The sequence below is a fragment of the Haliotis cracherodii genome, unplaced genomic scaffold (assembly GCF_022045235.1).
Source record: "Haliotis cracherodii isolate W230 unplaced genomic scaffold, xgHalCrac1.p SCAF_22, whole genome shotgun sequence".
NCBI classification, from domain to species: Eukaryota; Metazoa; Mollusca; class Gastropoda; order Lepetellida; family Haliotidae; genus Haliotis; species Haliotis cracherodii.
This window is the reverse complement of record NW_027266278.1, coordinates 8,944,178-8,965,833: the sequence shown is the minus strand read 5'-3', so window position 1 is coordinate 8,965,833 and position 21,656 is coordinate 8,944,178. Positions and strand designations below refer to the sequence as shown.

The 21,656-nt window shown below is 43.4% G+C and overlaps 1 protein-coding gene across 1 annotated transcript in view; it reads left to right on the top strand.

Annotated features, from left to right (window-relative positions):
* The first annotated feature begins 2,997 nt into the window (after nt 1-2,997).
* Nucleotides 2,998-21,656, top strand: part of LOC139471205 (solute carrier family 2, facilitated glucose transporter member 1-like) — an 86,325-nt gene continuing 67,666 nt past the window's right edge. The window contains exon 1 of the mRNA XM_071253491.1: nt 2,998-3,209. The gene's annotated coding sequence lies outside the window, so the exon portion shown is untranslated. The remainder of the gene's footprint in view (nt 3,210-21,656) is intronic.

The window sequence follows — 21,656 nt, the reverse complement described above, 5'->3', positions numbered from 1 at the left end:
TCCAGCCCCGATAGACTGGTCGGGGTTAAGACAGCATGAATTACGGTTTGTTTGTTTGTTTGTTTGTTTGTTTGTTGTTTAACGCCACACTCAGCAATATTCCAGCTGTATGACGGTGGTCTGTAAATAATCGAGTCTGGACCAGACAATCCAGTAATTAATATCATGAGCATCGATCCACGCGATTGGGATCAATGGCATGCATCAACCAAGTCACCGAGCCTGACCACCCGATCCCGTTAGTCGCTCTTACGACATTGTTGCCTTTTACAGCAAGTATGGGTTGCTGAAGATCTACTGTACCCCGGATCTATGAATTACGGTAAAATGCAAGCCAGACGTTAAGGTGCCCGTTGTTTCAATATGTTTAATACTGCTTCTCTGTTCGTTTAAACATGTTTACTGTTTTAGTTAATGTTGCGCTGTGATGTCTCGAGACCCGCCTCTGCACCTCCTTTACCCTATGCTTGCTGTGTTCATCAAACTGACAGACAGACGGACGGACATACAGACAGATTATACAGTAAAAAGGCCATAGGCCCATAATGCAGAGAGTGTTTGATTGCATGAACTATAGATGCCAATGAAGGAGTCGAAAAAGCTTCTCTCAGCCGTTGGACTTTATAAAATGCGTTATATCAAAAGTAAATTTCAGTAAAAGGTATTACAATTCTAGACTTAATATGCTGTTTACGAAACATACTTCTTAGAACTGATGACACATACAAACAATACAAGGAATTCATCTTCAATAAACGATCTACAATGTTCTATACACTATTAACATAATCGGTTAAACGATTATCTTAATCACCTTGGCTTCTTTTTTATAGACAAAAAACTTATTTTTGTCATGAAAATACAAGTTGGGGACAAGTGATACTTGTACAAAAATTTGCCCCCACCCCCCACCCCCTGTCAAAAAAAGGTTAACTACGGCCTTGGATTGACATCAGCAGCAGCGTTCTTCGCAACTGGGATACGATGACATGCATTAGACAGCTGGAATATTACTGAGTGCGGTGTTAAGCAACGAACAACAACGTTTAATGTCAGTTTTTTTGTATATCAGTACTCTAACTGACTACTCTAGAACAGTTACAAAAATGGACCTTCTTTGTACTATTCATATACTGAAAAAGCAAGCTCCGCAGACTATTGGATCAGACACTGTAATTCCAGCTATGTATGACTCATACTCGTTGTCTGTAACTGAATATATGTAACAAGGTTAATCATACACTGACAGATTGCAAGATAGCATTACATTTCATTGCTTAAAACTTGCTGGGACTGCCAAATTCCTTGAACCTTTACCCTTTAAAGAAGGGGATCGGAAACTTAAGCACCAAACCTCCCCCCCCCCCCCCCCCCACCCCCGACCCCCGACCTTCCCTCCACCCACACCCGACAACAAGTTCCCCCTGTAATTAATGACCAGTTTCCAGTTCCATTTTTCAAACAAGTCACAGACGAGAGAACATGGTCTTAAAGTCGACCCTGCCGTTATTTACGTCGGAGGGTACCTTTAAGTACACAGCCAACTATGAACCCCACACCAAGCACTTGTAGTATTCATGCCGGGTGCATGCGTCTGGGTGGGGAGGGGGTGACGTATCAAGGTCATGTCGAGCTACTCACGTGCTTGTCACTGCCAGAACACTCATTGTAGTTGTAGTAGACTCACAGAGGTCAGGGTGACACCCGACAGACAAGAGTGCACGATCACATATATCTAACGACCGGATTTGTACAGAAAATACTTGTGTCGAATCAGCAAGTTTCACGTGCAGATATTAAATACATAATATTGAATGTCCAATAATAATTTAGAGGGCACGGGTGCCCCAGTCGTCTAAGGCGCCGCAATTCGCTCTGCGGGGTTGCGTCTCTTGGGCACGCCAGAAACCTATGATTGTGGGTTCGAATCCCGGTTCGCCCTAATTATGTTTCTAGGTTTGTCAGCACCATACCCGTGCTCTTGGGTTTCACCGTAGTGGTAAACGTCTGAGACCTGCATGGCTTCGGGCTTTCCTCCCACATTAAGCTGACACGCCGCGATATAACTGGAATACTGTTAAAAGCGGCTTTAAACCCAACTCACTCACTCACTGACTCCAATAATATATCTTCACACACATAACACAACGGGGGAACATCACAGAACTAATTATGCCTAATCAGCATTACTACGCCGCAATAGCTGATATTTATACACATACAAAATTCAATATTCTTCAGATCAGATCATATTTGTATCCATATGTATAACAGTAAGTTATGCAATATGTTTAACTACAGCTGAATTACCATTCGTCACCACTCGCCTCTTCCCGTAACCTGCAAGAAGACTCGTCCCCGTATCGATGAATGTTATGTGCGAAAATACGACAAACCAATCAGAATGCGCGCATGATTTCAAGTTCTTCGTCAAAGAATCCCTCAGAAATAATTTTTGATTTTACATATGTCTTGCATCTAAAAATATACCCAAGACACAGTTACATGTGTTCACTCATACTGTATAATTCCGCATGACCCGATGTGCTTTAAATTGCATTTGAAATATATATAATATATGGGGAAATATATGTTAACCATTTGGCAACGAGATGACAATTATTTTAGGTATGCCCGTTTGCGCTAAGACAGAACCCGGTCGCAAGAATGGCCATGAGAGGGACACGAGTCGCTATTCGGCTTGTCCCGGAATAACACGAGTTGGTCACGAATGCTGAATTACATACCAGCTGATTGTGCCATGTAAGCATTTTGTACTCCGCATTTCGTAATATCATTACATTCACATATTTCAAAATTTTATATTCTCAAGATTCAGCAATATTTATCAACTTACTTTTTCCGACATTCAACAGTTAAATTACAAAATCGTGTCCCATCAAATCCTGACTTTGTTTGAGATATGTTATCTGTAAAAAAAAAAATCAGAACTCTGTGAATGGTTGAATTATCATAATTATTGATTTGCAGGTGCGAGGATTCTTGAACGTAATACCGAGTTATCGATGAAGACAGGCAGAATTTGCCGGGAATAACACTCATTAATCTCTCTGCTTGGCGCTCGTGTCAGCTGATCACTGCCCCAGTTTTAATCGGGAAGTCGGTCAAGCTCAGCAGCAGTGTGCAGTGTAAGGACTTAGGTGAGGAGTTACCTCTACCCTCCAGCTGCGACTTATTCGGGAAGAAAGGTAGGCGGCGCACCTCATGTTATAATTTGTGTATTTAAATGAATTCCATACTATAATATTCATTTCAGGGTATTATAATTAGACGGTATGTCTTTTTAGCTTATCGTGTGGCGTGGGGACAAAGTGCAGTCTTTTTCGTATAACACGTGTTGTGTTGAGTGAAACCGTTCCTTGACGGCATTGTATCCTCGGACAGGGCTTACTTACCAAACTCTTGAGCCCTGATGATGCACAATTATTGTTTAGGTCTGATAGTGTATTATTCCTGTTGGCTACATTTATAATTTTTCATTTATATTTTGCATCAGTTGGATAAATGTCATCATATTTGGATTATTGAGATAATAATGTATTTTATACATTACTTCTCAAAAGATAATAACAAATATAGATTGTTATATGTGTAATCTTGACTAAACACGTCGTGACTTATGATAATGACGGTACAAAGATACAAATAACACTATTACCTTAGAAGATAATTAGGCCTAGATGGCATTAGACTATATTTGGATAAAGGCTTTGTCGGCACAGGTGAAGCGTTTGCTATCCCTAATCTTTCCCTGCCCTACTAACAGGGCCTAGATTTTTGAAACTATCGTAGCCCTGAGATATCTTAAGTTGCCGTAAATCTAAGATAGATATCACCATGTAATGTCCACAATAAAACAGACCGTCTCCGTGGTCTAGTGGGAGAGCGTCCGCCCGGAGAGCGGAAGGTCAGGGGTTCGATCCCCGGCCGCGTCATACCAAAAGACGTCAAAAGATGGTACTTGTTTGTTACCCTGTCTGGCGCTCGGCATTAAGGGGCTAAAACAAGGACTGGTCGGCTCGGAGTCAGTATACTGTGTCTGAGTGGGGTATTCATGTAAACTGCAGCATGGTATCTCAGTGTTCTAGCACTATAAATCGGCATCAGTCCGGACTAGTACAAGCAGCCACACAAACACACACACGTACGTGCACGTCGCTATATAAGTGCAATAATCTTGGACGCGACGTTAAACCCAATTTACTCCACACACCTCACCTCACCTATTACCTTAGAAGGAAAGTGGACATTAACTGGAAGATCTCTTTCTACCGTTGACATGGTAACAGAAAAAACAGGTAGTAAACAACTAATAAATCACATTTCCTCCAAAATAGATGCTTCAAGTACGACGTCTTCCAATCATTCTGAGTAATGCACGACTCGTCTCCAAATTCCGTATTGTGTGTTAACGTGAGCCCCCCTGTGACGTAGATATTACACGAGGGACAGATAAGATACGGTAACCGCAGAAAATGTGACCAAAGCGGAAACGGAAATGAGATTCGACCAATCAAATTCCATCTCTCAGACGCAAAGTCTGTAGGTCACTGCAGCATGGTAACGAATTTGTTCAGTTGGTAAACGGACATTTTTCAGTGAAAAAATTAACCGATCAGAACAGAGTTATTTTGCAAACTTAGTGGGCTATCAATACATGACACTCTTTTATAGATAACAACTTCTGTCTTTCTACTTCTTGCCTCTTTATCAGGGGAAGGATGTGGGCTATCACTGTCTCTGTCCACAATCAGGTTCGCATTTACATTTATGCGAAACCCAACCTGATAACACGCGCCGTGGTATGGCTATAGTAAGTACATGTCGTGTCCGCAATGTTTGTTCGTCTAGTGGAGGCGGCCATTGTGCAGTCATCGCCTGGGTCAGTGTAGCGCCAGCGCAGTATACCTAGGGAACCAGGCTGAATTACAAGGGACTGTAACATTGCTTCAATCAGAGACCATATACCGATATGGTCTCTGCTTCAATGGTGCATTTACATTCATATATTCTAAAACCACGATGCACCATAATAGTTTCAGCAAACCCGTTTTTTGAATTTACCGATATCCCGATTACATTATGTGCTGTTCTATCACGTGACCTATTTTACATGTGTCACGTGGCTATCACTTACCTGTTTAACATTGTCGTGCCACAGTTGGCACCCTAGATCAGAGATAGGTGCAGGAATTATAAATGACAAACGCGAATATTGCAAAGGTCGGTTTGACTATTGCCTGACGCGTCACGTCACTTCACGAGAAGTGTGTAAGAGTTGACGTTGTAATTGGCCTGCAGAAAAGACCCCCCCCCCCCCCCCCAAAAAAAAAAAGGAAAAAAAAGAAAAGAAAAAATATATTAAAAAAAGGAAAAAAAATAAGAAAATGAAACAAAACAAATATTAACAAATAAAAAACAAGACAAACTCATTAATAAATGAAAATAACAGAATCATAAAACCCAGCAAACCATTGATTTATATCGTGAGGGGCAGCGATCGACAGGACCATACAACAAAGTTACACATTGCGTCAACCCGATCCTAACATTATTCCCCAGCAGACAAAAACAAATAAACAACAAACAAACAAACAAACAAATTCCACAAAATAAATCCCGACCAAAACTGGACAGAAGCAAAGGAGTCAGAAAGTAGTAGCCCTTCCCTGCATAAACAAGACACTATCCAAAAACGCAACAAGAAGTCTCCACCACTCCAGTAAGTCTGGATCTCTGCAATTTAAACAATCCTGTTTATAATATATTCCAATAATTATTCAACTAAAAACGAATCTTAATATATTGTCATATCAGCGATGAATGTAAGTCAAACGCTTAGTAGAAGTCTTGGTGATATTTAATCTAACTTAGCCTAATTTTGACCATATGTAACCGTGCCTTTTTTTTCGTGAACAATTGACTTACCTTTGCGTGTGTTTGTGACGGGTGCCCCTGGTGGAGCAGGATACGCTTACCGTTTCGCGACCACCTGATGTCGTCACTATTTGATATTGACTCTTATAGACACATGCTCGTGATAAAGTTGGAATCTTTAAATCAACTCTGCTTTTAGCAGAGATTTCTTAAGAATATGGAAAGGGTTTTGTCGCTTTTATTTACGGATTGCCCTCCCTTGTCTATTTCCCGTCCAGCTCTTGACGTTGTAATTGGCGTGACGATGTCCTGTCACATTTGAAGATACAGGTATTGCTACCACCAACTAGATTGCTGCTGTCGACATCAGTCTCCACTTAAAAACACTTCTAGGACAGATGTCGTGATATCAAATTCGTTGCCTTGGATGGGTCAAACTAGTCAAACAATAACTAGATGATACTTCTTGTTACCAAGCCTGGCGCCCGACATTAAGTGAGTGAGTGAATGAGTGAGTGAGAGGGCATGGTTTTACGCCTTTTTAGTAATATTCCAGCAATATCACGACGGGGGACACCAGAAATAGGCTTGACACATTGTACCCATGTGGGGAGTGAAACCCAGTTTTTCGGCATGACGAGCGAACGCTTTAACCACTAGGCTACCCACCGCCCGCGACGAGACGCGGCTAAAAGACGGAAACAAGACACGGGTTCATTATAGCTTGTCTGAGTGGGGTATCCATGTTAAACTGCGGCATGGTATCTCAGTGAGCCATAAAACCGGCATTAGTTTCTACTAGTACTAGCGCGCGCACACGCACACGCAACCGCACTCGGACACACACACCGTGGCATCTGAATAATTTAGTCAACCACCACCACCACACGTCTACAAAACTCACTCATTCATGTGACCCGTGTAGATCCGGTTTAGAACTGATCTTCAGCAACCCACGCTTGTCGTAGGAGGCGACTAACGGGATCGGGTGGTCAGGCTCGCAGACTCGGTTGATGCATGTCATCGTATCCCAATTGAGTAGATCGATGCTCATGATGTCAATCACTGGATTGTCAGGCCCAGACTCGATTATTTGCTGACCGCCGTCATAGAGCAGGAATATTGCTGAGTGCGGCGTTGAACAACAAACATACAAACAAACAAACAAACATGTTAATAACTGTAATAAAACACTTATCAAGTACATCTTCTATGTAACGAGGCACTGAATGACGTCACTGCGCTGACCAACACTCCTCGCATAGGCCTAGGTGACGGGTACGTACTGCTGAGCAAATGTAGAAAACTCGGCGTGAACACCATTTTTTGGAACAGTAGGCGTTCCGCGTGCAAGGGTACAAACCAATTCCATTGAACAGGGGAATGATGTAGAGTGTGACACGGTGCACGTGGAGATATTACTCAATTAGACTAACATCTTGTCTCTGAAATGAGTGAGTGAGTGAGTATGGTTTGACGCCGCTTTTAGCAATATTCCAGCAATATCACCTGGGGACACCAGAAATGGGCTTCACGCATTGTACCCATGTCGGGAATCGAACCCGGGTCTTCGGCGTGACGAGCGAACGCTTTAACCACTGGGCTACCAGACCGCCCCTCACTGAAATGAACATACCTTACAGAAAAAACAGTTGTTCAATTATCTTACTTAAAGTATAATTAAAAGGAGCCCAGAGACTCTCTTCATTTTCAGACTGCAGTAATGTAGACGTGCCCACTATTATAGACTTGCATGGGCTTTGTTGGATATATTTGTTTCAGGGTCAGTATGCCAGTATGCTCTATGTGTATTCGTCATTGGGCCCACGAGCCAACCTTCCACCCCTGCTGTTGTTATCGACTGAACGGATTATGCAGATCCGCGGGTTCACGTAGTAGGTCGTGACCTTTCTCCATGTGTGACAGTTCAGAGTCCGCGTGGTCCAAGCATGACCTGTCACTCTACACGTAACCGGGCCACCTACAGTGAACATCTGTCTGTCATGCCATGATACTGACGTGTTTGTTTAGAGGACTTAAATGTCGACCACCCCAAAAAAAACAACAACAAAAAAAACACACACACACCCACACCCACACACACACACACCCACACCCACACACACCTCTCAATCTGGATCAGCCTATGATGTATCTCACCTTGAACGTCAGTACATTTGGTCATGGGCAAGTTATTTTGAATATTGATATCGTTTTCGAATGACATTATGTTTATGAGACTAGCTACGACAAAGTGAATTTTTAAGTGAAAATTCAAGAAAAATGGTAGACTATCATTTAGTCTCTGAAATCTTATATGTATTACACAATATCCTTCTTGACTCTAAAAAACCCAAACAGAATTCCCTATTCTGATTTCAGAGACTATGGAATAGAGCTAGCTTGAGCTGACTAGACTTGCTTTTGTATGCATTTCTAGATTATTTTCTTTTTCATGAAATAAATATATTCCACGGTCACGGTGCAGGACTAGAAAAAAGGCTGTGACGGCAATCATCAAAAATAGTAAGTGTATTAGCACCTTCTATCACACGTGTATATTTCATGTCAGACGGGGCGGTCGGGTAGCCTAAAGGTTAAAGCGTACGCTCGTCACGCCGAAGACCCGGGTTCGATTCCCGACTTGGGTACAATGTGTGAAGCCCATTTCTGGTGTACCCCGCCGTGATGTTGCTGGAATATTGCTAAAAACGGCGTAAAACCATACTCACTCACTCACTCATATGTCAGACAAACCTGTTTATTTCTAATGTCGGACGTTTGGTAGCCCACTGATGAAAAACGTTCGCGTCATGCTGAAGCCCTGGCCTCGAATTCCCACGTGGTTAACACGTGAGACGCTGTGTTGACACTGGGATATCTTAGAGCGGCGTAAAACAATTTCGTTTATCAGTCAGTATATATGTTTCGTAAGTAAATTACATTCAGTGGTGACTTATAGCTCTAGTTATCAAGTAGTTTGTTATTTAGTCAATATAAATTTTGAAATATACATGTAGTGTCTCATTTAAAAAATATATATTCACCAAATATAAAAGAAATCCAAATGGAGCCCCGGACAATCCTTAATTGTGGGTCTGGGGGTCATCTAGACTTGCCAAATCATTCTTGACTTGAGTTGGACTCTTTTTTAATTTATTCTCTAGGGAGTTATTACCATGGAAACATGTTTGTTATGTAGAACACTAGCAGATTGGATTTATCACAAACGTCGATTTCGTTTAATGTTTAAGCAGATGCTTTTTATTCGAGCTCAAATCAATACGTTAATGCCCCGAAATGATTATCGATCACCTATTTCGATTTTTGTGCAATACCGGGATTAACCTGACAATTGAAGTATGTCACTGTGTGTACTGTGTTACAAAACATCGCTAGAATAGTTACCAGAATATCCAAGTGGTCACACTTTAAGACGCCATGATCCACTTTCAGCTGGTCTTGCACAGTCATACCTTAGTGAACCTACTTTACTTACAGACCTCGGCGACCCGTGAAGATTCCGGGGTAGAATAGGTCTTCAGCAATCCATGCTTGCCGTAAAAGGCGACTATGCTTGTCGTAAAAGGCGACTAACGGGATCGGGTGGTCAGGCTCGCTGACTTGGTTGATGCATGTCATCGATCCCAATTGCCTGGATCGATGCTCATGATATTAATCACTGGATTGTCTGGTCCAGACTCGATCACTTTACAGACCGCCGTCATATAGCTGGAATTTTGCTGAGTGCGGCGTTAAACAACAAACCAACCAACCAAGCAACAGACCTCGGCCCCGTTCAACAAAGTGAGCGTAACCCCAAGATGATCGTAACTCCCATATCTTACAACAGACTTACGACAGTCGTTGCGCTAAGGTCGTTGTTATTATTACAAAACAACCTTAGCGCTACGACTGTCGCAAGTCTATATTACGGTATGGGAGTTACGAACACCTTAGCGCAACGACTGTCGCAAGTCTATATTACGGTATGGGAGTTACGAACACCTTAGCGCAACGACTGTCGCAAGTCTATATTACGGTATGGGAGTTACGAACACCTTAGCGCAACGACTGTCGCAAGTCTATATTACGGTATGGGAGTTACGATCATCTTAGCGCTACGACTGTCGCAAGTCTATATTACGGTATGGGAGTTACGATCACCATAGCGCTACGACTGTCGCAAGTCTATATTACGGTATGGGAGTTACGATCACCTTAGCGCTACGACTGTCGCAAGTCTATATTACGGTATGGGAGTAACGATCACCTTAGCGCTACGACTGTCGCAAGTCTATATTACGGTATGGGAGTTGCGATCACCTTAGCGCTGCGACTGTCGCAAGTCTATATTGCGGAATGGGAGTTGCGATCACCTTAGCGCTACGACTGTCGCAAGTCTTTATTACGATATGGGAGTTACGATCACCTTAGCGCTACGACTGTCGCAAGTCTATATTACGGTATGGGAGTTACGAACACCTTAGCGCAACGACTGTCGCAAGTCTATATTACGGTATGGGAGTTACGATCATCTTAGCGCTAACATCGCTTTGTACAACATCATCCGGGTCGCAGCATCGGATCTAAAAACCTTAACATTTTGTCTGTCCCTCGAGCCAAGCTCAAACAGTTTGGTCAAAGATCTTTTGGTGTTGCGGCGCTCACATTGTGGACCAGGCCACCGACTCTCTTAAGGAATGCTCCATCCTTGGACTCCTTTCAACAGATCCATGATGCGGCGATTTTTTTCAGCCTAGTTATGATAACGTTTTTGATTTTTTGGTCAAACAGAATTTTCAGCTGTGTACTTTCTCTTGCCCGGGTCAAATTATTTCAAAGAAAGACAGAGAAACAAAGCAAATAAAAATATAAATTACCCAAAAAACGTTGACTTTAGTCTACCAAATTATCTATGAAAAGGGTGCATTAAATATTTCGGTGTCGGTTTTGTCTGTAAGCCACGTGACATTGTGATAACCTAGCCTCACTAGAGAGAGCCGAGAAACATACGAAACATGTCACAGAATATGAATATTTGAAATGATATACGTTATGTAAACGCTATTTATGCATAATTATGATATATGAGACAAATGCATAATACTGTTATAATAACATGGACAAATAGGCTCACGCTGGCAGTTGTCGACCTCGATGAACAAAACATTCAGGAGGAAAATGGTCGCCATGAGTTATCAACGTACCTTGAAGGTGACAGTGTGCCACTTGAACTATCTTCAGCAATACCAGGGAGGGGACTTCATAATGGGTTCATAACTCATACCTGTATGGGGCGCAAACCCAGGCGTCCCCCATGACGAACGAACGCTACTACTACTACTACTACTACTTCTACAACAACAATAGCAGCACCACCAACAACTACTAATACTGCTACTGGTACTACTACTACCACTACTATTACTATTACTGCTACCACTGCCACTACTACTACTACTGCTTCTACTACTGCTGCTACTGCTACTACTCTTCCCACAACAAGCTGACGGGTGTTGATTTAAGTGGAGTTGTTGAGAGCTGCGTTAAACCCAACTCACTCACCCTACTACTACTACTACTACTACTACTACTACTACTACTACTAGTAGTAGTACTACTACCACTACTGCTGCCGCTGCTGCTACTACTACTACTGCTACTACTATATTATACTGCTACCACTGCTTCTACTACTGCTTCTACCACTACAGCTACTGCTACTGCTACAGCTACTACCACTACAACTACATGCTACAGCTACTACTGCTACAACTACTGCTATTACTACTACAGCTACTGCGTATACTACTACTACTGCTGCTGCTACTACTACTACTGCTACTACTTTTACTATACTACTACGACTACTTCTACTACTGCTACTACGACTACTACTACACAGCTACTACAGCTACTGCGTATACTACTACTACTGCTGCTCCTACTACTACTACTATTACCACTATTATATACTATTACCACTGCTTCTACTACGACTAGGTTCCAATCCCGGTTCGCCCTGATTATGTTTCTAGGTTTGTCAGCACCATATCCGTGCTCGTGGGTTTCACAGAAGTGGTAAACGTCTAAGACCTGCATCACTTGGGGCTTTCCCCCACATTAAACTGACACGCCGTGATATAACTGGAATACAGTTAAAAGCGGCGTTAAACCCAACTCACTCACTCGCTCTTCTCTTAACATAACCACTACAGGTACGACGACAAGGATGACGATGACGATGTTGGAGATGATGACGCCATACCGTGTATGGTAGTACCAAGACGAAAGACGTGGAACCCTATCTGACATACATATTTGTATTATGTTTGACGGAATACACCAGAAAACAAACCATCCGCGACCCTTGTACTCTTGTACCGTAGTGTATATTTCCCCTGCTTTCAATAACACATGGCCGGGGATAAACTAACCATCAACAGCCACTAGAGGCAACAGGGGGAATGAATAAGATATATTGTACCACTGAGGGTGGGCGTGCAAGTAGTGATCACATTTGTGGGTCAAGGTCACTGGGTCAAGGACGTCGGGTCAAGGTCGTCCATACAACGTTATGAGGGAGGGTTATCAGAATCGTTTGTTTTGAATACACCGGGCAAGGAGCTCAGGACGATGTACGATGTGTGTGGATTTCTTAAAATACATTTTGCAATGTTCGTTTAAGAGACTATTGGCGTCTCATGCAATGTTTGATGCCATATAACATAATGTTATAACGTAGTGGTCATAACGTACGGATGCCTTACTGTTGGGTATGCTATGTAAGGTGTGAGGGTATAAGTCATTGCGTGACATGTGGAATTATTTGAGCTGTCTATGGGTTATGCCATGCGGTCAGTGACCTTTATTTCGTCCTTCACCTGATGGAATCACCAAGAATTCTTGTAAATCAGATACTATTTTCAAGTAAAACTTGTAATTTCGATAAGGATAGTTGGATTGTATATACACTCAACAGGGTTCTCATGAACATTTAAAAAGACATCTTGATCAAAAAGACTTAATGCAACTTTCCATGGACTCGGTGTTATAAACAGTTATGCATATAATCGAAATTAGCAGCTGGCGGGTGAGCAAGAGGAGATGAATGTATTACGTGTGAAACATATAGTTGACAAAATATCTTTGAGCAAGGTTTCATCATGTCAGACCGGGGTCATCACCTTGTGACAGCTGTTGGCGACAGCAGGCGCCCTGAATGCCGTCTTTGTGGAGAGCGTACACTTAGTATTATCTAGGTAAAATCTATTTCTGTATGTGCGTATAATTACGGGGTAAGGTTGCCTGGTCAGTGTGGTGGTATGCGGTGTTGGGTTACAGTTTGTGATCGGTGTGAAAGCCGCCTTGACCGCCATGTCAGTTACTCATCATTCCAATAGTGAGTGAGTGAGTGAGTTAAAATTTAACGTCACATTGGCATTATTTCAGCCATATAGCGACCATCATTCCAATAAACTGGTCAGGAAAGCCTGAAGTGATGCATGTCTTAGATGGTACAAAACTGGAGAGCGTGTGTATGGGTGTTATGCTGGAATAACTGGCGAATAGATCCTGGCACAACCAAGGGACGCAACTCTCCGTAGTGAATTTTGGGGCGTCAGCCCACGTATTGGACCATCAGTTACAAATTCAGTCACAAATCCAATTAACAATCTAACGGTTTCAAACGATCGGTAGTGTTGCTAGATAATATTTAATTTAGTCACGGTTCGCCAGCTGACACCGCTTATCGAGGGCGCATGTTGCTTCAGCAACCCTTGGATTGTTTGACCAGCAGGCGGATATTGTATAGTCGATATGCACACAAGTACATATTGACAATTTTATGAATAACGTCCAAGTGTACACATGGAGACATGGTTGCAGGGATCAGTTACTGCGTAAACGTGCAACAAATGCGGCAAATCTATGCAATCTTAGGATGTCACGAACGTCTCCAGTAGATAGTGGAGGTCAATGTCAAGGTCACCCGTCGGTGTAAAGAACACGCGTCCTTGGGACCAGCATGCGTAAGCGTATCAGCTGCTGATCGTAAATCCTTCACACATGCGCAAAACATAGTTTGTCTATAGGCTTATGATGGGCCGTGGTATGTGCTTGTTGGTGGTTTGAGTGGGAAAGGGTAGAGGTTGTGTTAAAACGCACAACAGCATAAATAGATGCATTGTGCCGAGGTTGTTATATTTCTTATGCGAGTCCTTCTCCAACATATCCGATCCCTCCATCAAAGCTTTCCGTCAGTCCCATCCCTATTTCGAGCCTTAATCCTGCAGATCCTATCCCATCTTGGAGCTTTAATCCTGCAGATTCTATCCCATCTTGGAGTCTTAATCTTTCAGATTATATCCCATCTAGGAGCCTTAATCCTTCAGATCATATCCCATCCTCGAGCCTTACTCCTTCAGATCATATCCATCTTGGAGCCTTAATCCTGCAGATCCTACCCCATCTGGAGCTTTAATCCTGCAGATTCTATCCCATCTTGGAGCTTTAATCTGCAGATTCTATCCGTTGTCGACCCTTAATACTACAAATCATATACCATCTTTGAGCCTTAATCTTTCAGATCATATCCCATTTTGGAGCCTTAATCCTTCAGATCATATCCCATCTTCGAGCCTTAATCCTTCAGCTTATATCTCATCTTGGAGCCTTAATCCTGCAGATAATACCCCATTCTTCAAGCTCTATCCTTCAGCTAATATCGACATTCTGTCGTGGTACAGATTTCCCTTCTCACCTGTATCGTTGGATATAGTGTTCCCGAGGGTGAGTTTGCGTCACCTCTTGACTCAGTTCCAGCTGTCACAACGGTGACACGTGTGCAGATAGCACGAAGAAGAAGATAGTGATGGATAGGGACAGACGGGCAGGGACAGGTGCAGGGCCGGAACAACAGCTGGAGTGGATCAGCTGGGGGAAGCAAAGGGGGTGGGGGGGGTGGGGGTGTTGGGGGGTGTTGGGGGGGGGGGGGGGGGGAAGTGGGTGGTTCGTCAATTTGAAGATAAGATTTAGTATTTCAGTCACGACATTTGAATGTATGCGAGAAGCGATGTTAATAACGAGGATGGGTTTCAGTGAGTGAGTGAGTGAGTGAGTGAATGAGTGAGTGAGTTGTGGTTCAGGCCGCTCTTGCGATATTCCAGCAGCGTCAAACAGACGTGGGTTTCGCGCATTGTAGTGAGTGAGGGAGTGAGTGAGTTGGGTTAACGCCGCTTTTAACAGTGTTCCAGTTATATCGCGGCGTGTCAGCTTAATGTGGGAGGAAAGCCCGAAGTGATGCAGGTCTCAGACATTGACCCTTCGGTGAAACCCACAAGCACGGGTATGGTGTTGACAAACCTAGAAACATCATTGGGGCGAACCGGGATTCGAACCCACAATCATAGGCTCCTGGCGTGCCCAAGGGCCGCAATTCAGCACAGCACGGCGCCTTAGGGGACTGGGCTACCCGTGCCCCCTTCACGCAGTGTACCCGTGATGGACTCGAACGCTTACCTCCGGCATGACGCGAACGCTTAGCCACAGACCGATCCACCACCCGCAAGGTTTTCGAGGTTTAATGGTATTGTACGTGTTAATGGTATAAATCTCGCTATTGCCTATGGTACTACAAGTGTCTAAGGCTATTTCAGGACAGAAACATCTTGAAGCACCGCCGCTGTCAGATAGCAATTTCCGTGGTACACAAGATTGAGTTCAGTCGTCTATCACAGCAAGCAGAAGGAGAGCAATGTCCACACTCTGTCCTCTGAAAGTGGACAGATTCAACTGGTTACCAGTATCGCTGTGTTTGCTTAGACACCCCGATTGTAACAATGGCGCAGGTTGCCATGGCGATTAATTCATTCCGAATACGCGTGACAACAATCCGAGCGCCCCTTACCACCCCCGCCCCAACCAAATACTTCCCTTCTCGTAAATATTGACCGGAACTACACGAGTGAGTGCGTGGGTGAAATGCTGAATGAGTGAGTAGTGTGCCCATGTGGGGAATCGAACCCGGGTCTTCGGCGTAAGGAGCGAACGCTTTAACCACAAGCCTACCCGACCGCCCCCCCCCCCCCCCCCCCCCCCCCCCCCCGGACCTACACGAATCCTCGCCAATGAATTACCATGGTAAACTGTCAGAAAGCCCATCTCCTACTTATCAGTGTACTACCGGTCTTGTGTTTGTCATTATTGATAATCCACATCTCACTTCCTATTATACAGAGAGCGGAAGGTCCCGGGTTCGATCCCCGGCCGCGTTGTACCAAAAGACGTTAAAAGATGATACTTGTTGTTACCTTGTCTGGCGCTCTGCACAAAGGGGCTAAAACAAGGACTGGTCGACTTGGAGTCGGCATACTGTGTCTGAGTAGGGTATTCATGTTAACTGCGGCAAGGTATCTCAGTGGGCTATAAAATCGGCATCAGTCCGGACTAGTACAAGCAGCCACACACACACCGATACACAGACGCGCGCACACAGACGCACGCACCGCTCTCTCTCTCCTCTCTCTCTCTCCTCTCTCTCTCTCTCTCTCTCTCTCTCTCTCTCTCTCTCTCTCTCTCACACACACACACGCGCGCGCGCGCGTTCATGCATGTCGCTATGTAAGTGCAATAATATTGGACTCAACGTTAAACAAACCCCTTTTGGGGGCACGGGTGGCCCAGGCGTCTAAGCGCCGCGATTCGCTGTGCAGAGTTGCGTCCCTTGGGGATGCCAGAAAACCTATGATTGTGGGTTCGAATCCCGGTTCGCCCAGATTATGTTTCTAGGTTTGTCAGGCACCATACCCGTGCTCGTGGGTTTCACCGAAGTGGTAAACGTCTAAAACCTGCATCACTTCGGGCTTTCCTCCCACATTAGCTGACACGCCCCCGCGATATAACTGGAATACTGATAAAAGCGGCGTTAAAACCCAACTCACTCACTCACTCACTCAATTAAACCCCTTTTCACCTCAACTACTATCTTACATCGGGCAGTGGGGTAGCTTTGTGCTTAAAGCTTTGGCTCATCACGCCGAAAACCCGGGTTCGCGGATCGATTCCCCACAATGTGCGAAGCCGATTTCTTGTGTCCCCTGCCCTGATATGGCTGGAATATTGATAAAATCGTGTAAAATTTTTCTCACTCACACGCCATGGTTGTCTCTCAGTAGTAATTGTGTTATTCTTCACCAGAAGCGCTCATAATATAATCTCACAGCCTGTCAATCTGGTCAATAATTACTTGCGGTCAGGGAAGAACAGTGGGTTTGGGTGATATAGAAGTTATAACGCCAGCTGCGTGATGAAAGCTACACGTTTACCACGTGTATCTTGTGCAAACAAGCCAGGAGCCATAGTCGATGCGAATGTTGGATCCCAGTGTTGTAAGAGAGCAAACAGAGCAAACCCACTCAACACAAACCCCCAACATCGCCTAAAGGAAACAGACACCCCCCTCTCACCCCCACCGGTCACCAAACCAAACCAAACAACAACAACAAAACAAACCCAAGCAAACAAAACAAAAACACCCCCCCCCAAAAAAAAACAAAAAACAAAAGACAAAAAAAACAACCCAAAAACAAAAAAACAACAAAAAAACAAGAAAATAAAAATAAAGAAAATAACAAAACAAATAAAATACAAAACAAAAATCATCAAACTTAATGAATGAACGTTTGTCATAAATAGATATGTACCTGTACCCACAAAAATAGAAAAAAATGAATGCAAAAAAATAAACTGCGAGACATAAGAAAGCATACACTTGAAAATTTGATTTAACCTAAAAATGATACAAAACACAACTCTATGATACTCGTATAAAACACGTGGGTTTATACTCTCTTTTGCCCGGCGTTAACCATACAAACAACGAAAGAACTTGTTATTTACCAAACATTTCTTGTAAACTAAAATATTTCACCAACCGCAAACGTACTAATCTATGCCATCTCGGAAACAGATATATTAAGCTTTGTGAAAAGACATGTGACGTAATATCACCACAGCTGTCGCCACCAGGTGGCGCGGCGGGAATGTTTGATGTAGTGGCTAGACAAGTGGTTTATGATATAACGAATGTCTAATGTCCTTCGGAATTGGAACTCGATCCTTCAGTAATTGCAGCTGTCCTGTATGGTAGACAAAAAGCTGATTACATAAACGACAAAACCATCTGGTGGAGCCAGACTTGTATATGTTTATGGTTGCCGGTCATAATACTCCGAGGTAGCAGAACACGCCATCAGTTAATCCGATTTAATAATCGGAATGACTGCTTCCGGTTGTGCCATTTCGTCATAAATTCGACCAGTAGAAATGAATTGATATTAAAGAAATTGAAAGCACCGGGCAACGAAGACATGGTGTTAATTGACCTGGGTGCGTCATTCATTCTGTGTGCACCACGGACATGTAGCCAATACCCGTTAAGATTAGGGTATGAATAGGTCTACAGCAAACCATGCTTGCAAACAAATAAAAAAACAGGTAGCCGAGTTTTGCGTAGCCTCTTTGTATGGGACACGAAGTCATTTTGGGGTAGGTTCAGTTCGTAAAGCGTCGATCATTTCAACTCGCGCAGACCCTGGAGAAGTTGAAATTGGGGAACCTAAATGGAGACAATCATGGGATACTGGGGACCTTTCTGTCCCGGATCACCACGAGAGACAACCATGGGATACTGGGGACCTTTTTTGACCCGGATCACCACGAGAGACAACCATGGGATATTGGGGACCTTTTCTGTCCCGGATCACCACGCGAGACAACCATGGGATTTGGGGACCTTTCTGTCCCGGATCACCACGAGAGACAACCATGGGATACTGGGGACCTTTCTGTCCCGGATCACCACGAGAGACAACCATGGGATACAGGGACCTTTTCTGACCCGGATCACCAAGGGAGACAACCATGGGATATTGGGGACCTTTTTTTGACCCGGATCACCACGAGAGACAACCATGGGATACTGGGGACCTATTCTTCCCCGGAATCTCCAAAGACATTTTAGCACTAAGACGATCGTAACTCCCATAGTTATAACATGGTGGCACCTGTCAAGACAATAAAACGTCCGAATGATAAATGGATCTGGCAGTGGAGAGACAACGTCATACTAAATGTTCTATTATTTAAGTGTGACAAAGTTTTTAAGACACATACAATGCATTAGTCGCATGAAAGGAGAAGAGACGTCATTTCCGAATCAAAGCATTTTGTTGAATCTTTAATGGAATCCACGAAAGGCATTGAAAGATTTAATTATGGTCGGTCATAGAATCCATAAGACGCCGACTTGCCCGTTGATGTTCTAAGCTCAACTAGAATAGCCTTATAAAGTGCATCAAGGGTCCTAAAGTCTGAAATAGAACCAATAGTCTGTTGCTATAGTAACGAGTGTGTCTTACCTTCAAAATCGATTTTCACATTTGATGGCAGGTATCAGTCTGCTTTTGACGTCACGAAATTGAGTGCGGTGTAAAGTTGTCTATTCAAAGAAAATATATCGAGATATCAGTAATTCGAGACAAGCGAAGTATCGATATTTGACCTTAGGCCCAATAGAGAGTTTACAATACAATAAGATAGCCTGTCTCTCAGTCCCTGAACCATATTAGTTTCCCTTCCGCCCAACCTTTAGTTTATGTTATAGCCCTAAATGAAGCAAGTCTAGGCGTTCAACAGGTTCCGAAGCTCCCATCTGACTGGGCTCCTTTTCACTTAAATTGCAGTACGTTATCTGTTTCTATCAATTGTAGGTATTTTCAGAGACTAAGCGTTAGTCTATATCATAAAGTTACTTCGGGGAATTTGAGAGTGATGGGGTTCGTGGAGTTTCACTTAATTGCATGTTCATTCACATACACAGAAACCTCGTTAATCCGAACGGTGATTTTTGTCTTGATTATCGGAACATAGTTTAGTTGTAATGTCCCTTTATTTCTGTTGTGTCGCTCCCCCCAGTGGTTCTCCGAAATGTGTGTTTTCCGGACTAACGGGGGTCGTACTGACGAGGTTTCACGTAAACGTCTTTGATGTGTCAAGGAAGATTTGGTTTGCGTTTCATACATAGTGTAGTTTGTTGTGAAGGAGAAGTTGCGAGGTGAGGTGAGGTGAGGTGAGGTGAGGTGAGGCGAGGTGAGGTGAGGTGAGGTGAGGTGAGGTGAGGTGAGGTGAGGCGAGGTTAAAAGGGGTTTTAACGTCGCGTTCAAAATTATTGCACTTATTTACCGACGTGCATGCACGTGTGTGTGATTGGCTACTTGTACTAGCCCGGGTTAATGCGGGTTTTTAGCCCACTGAGATACCATGCCGCATTTTAACATGAATACCCTACTTAGACGTAGTATAATGACTCTGAGCCGAGTAAGTCCTTGTTTTAGCCCCTAAATGCCGACCGCCAGGCAGGGTAACAATAAGTACCATCTCCGGGCGGACGCTCTACCACTGGACTATATGACGGCGGTCTGTAAATAATCGAGTCTGGACCAGACAAACCAGCCATTGACATCATGAGCATCGATCTACACAGTTGGGAAACGATGACATGCATCAACCAAGTCAGCAAGTCTGACCACCCGATCCTGTTGGTCGCCTGTTACGACAAGCATAGTCGCCTTTTACGGCAAGAATGGGTTGCTGAAGACCAATTCTAACCCGGAATCATCACGGGACTGCAGCCTTATGCAAAACAAATTACCAAGACTTTAGGCTGTATACGGGTAAAGATTAACATTGCTTAAAGTAGTGGAACACACGACCAACTCCCGATGCGTGGGGTTCTAACAAAGGGTTCTTAGCGTTACGGCTGCCATACTTTAACACTTACGCCAGTCGTATCGTTACGATAGCTTTGTGAACCCGACCTTCGTCGACATTCAGTGAATCATCGTGCCTTTATGTTTAGACATATGTTAAATTTGACATCAAACATTAGGGAAAGCATTAAAATATTGTATTTCAGACTTCTACCATTGGAAATGATTCATACCGGCGTGAAACTGCATAATGTCCCGTGAAAAATAATCAGTTCTAGTTTTGGCATGCTTGCAGTGTGTGTTTAAAAGTACTCAATTCAGAAGCATGGTACTTAAGACGCCCTTTTTACCATTGTTGATGGTATCACGTTCTAGGAAAGAGCCCTTGAATTTTTTCAGTATTATTCAAAAGTCAGTTAACGACTATATTGAGTATCAGGATATCATCTTTGGGGAACAGGATATCGTTTTTTATAGTTTTTGAAGTAGCTGTTATGTTACACTTAATCGCAGCTTGTTGCTTAAAGGCATGTCGGCAAAAACTGTGTGATGCGCGTTACTGATTGTGCATGTGGCGTTATAATGAGGTAAGTAAAGCTTCTTATGGGTAAGTAGTTGTTTGTTACATGTGGCGTTATAACGAGTTGAGTAAAACCTCATACGGGGTGAGTGGTTGTTCGAACATTTGGCGTTATAACGAAATAAGTAAAGCTTCATATGGGTTAGTAGTTGTTGGAACATGTGGCGTTATAACGAATTAAGCAAAGCTTCATATGGGTAAGTGGTTGCTGGAACATGTGGCATTATAACGAGTTGAGTAAAACCTTATACGGGGTGAGTGGTTGTTCGAACATTTGGCGTTATAACGAATTAAGCAAAGCTTCATATGGGTAAGTGGTTGTTGGAACATGTGGCGTTATAACGAGAAATAAAATATACCTAGTTTCGAAATATGTATATATTTAGTATGTAAAGGAGGAGAAT